We start from the raw sequence: 975 nt of genomic DNA, 5'->3' as shown, positions 1-975 counted from the left end.
ATGACTCCTGGAATCATTAAAATAGAATTATTTGAATGACTATTTCTTGTCAGCCAGAAATGAAGGAAAGATTACATGGCAACTCACTTACAGAAAAAGTATAAATTTGACATATGTATGCATATATGCAAATTATACAAAGTGATATTTCATTATGTCATTTCTATACATGCATGTGATGTACTTTTATTATATTTACCTCATCATCTTTTCTTGTAATTTCCCTCTTCCCCTTCCAAACTCCTGACAGTTTGCAGTTTACTTCCATGTACTACACTTAGACCTCCTGTTTGGTATAGAAATGTATTTGTTAACTTTCTTCTTTATCTTTTTCTAAGTAAAGGGTAAAGGTTAATGCAGCCCTTCAAATTCTCCAAAGAATTAGGTTAGCAGTATTATTGAGATCCCTAAGAGCAATATTTGTGTCTTCTGGATGAACAACATTGTTTTTAGTCCAATATTAACCATAAGGTCTTAGGAAAAATCCATGATCAGAGATGATAGACTTGTTTACTAAATTGAGTGGCTAAATGAAGTGTAGAGTAGAAGTTAACTTTGCTGACATTTTCAGGGGACACCAGTATCATCATTTTGGAGTTTTGTATGTCTGTCTGCCAGTCTTGGAAAACAGTCATCTCTTGGCATGTTGCTGTTACGTTCAGCTCCCCAAGCACCATCAGTGGAAGGAGAAAGCAAAGGAATGACTAATTGGGCCTCTTCAACTTGCAGTGTCATAACCAGCATGTAGAAATTTCCTCGCACTGTGAAGTCCAAGGGTCATCGAGTCCCCGCATTGCTAGCCAGTGGTACAGATGGAGTCCTTCTCTCCATGGCTTTTCTTGACTTTGTTCTGCAGGGTGACCCCTCCATGTTCTGGCTGTGCTTGATTCCTGGGCTTCCGTAACAAATGGCTGTAAACTGTATGTCTTAAAAAGAAGCCACTTAGCTCAAGTTCTGGAGGTTAGAAACCCTAAA

This window comes from Microtus ochrogaster, chromosome 15 (assembly GCF_000317375.1).
Source record: "Microtus ochrogaster isolate Prairie Vole_2 chromosome 15, MicOch1.0, whole genome shotgun sequence".
Lineage (NCBI taxonomy): Eukaryota > Metazoa > Chordata > Mammalia > Rodentia > Cricetidae > Microtus > Microtus ochrogaster.
The sequence above is the reverse complement of the archived record's forward strand: the minus strand, read 5'-3'. Positions refer to the sequence as shown.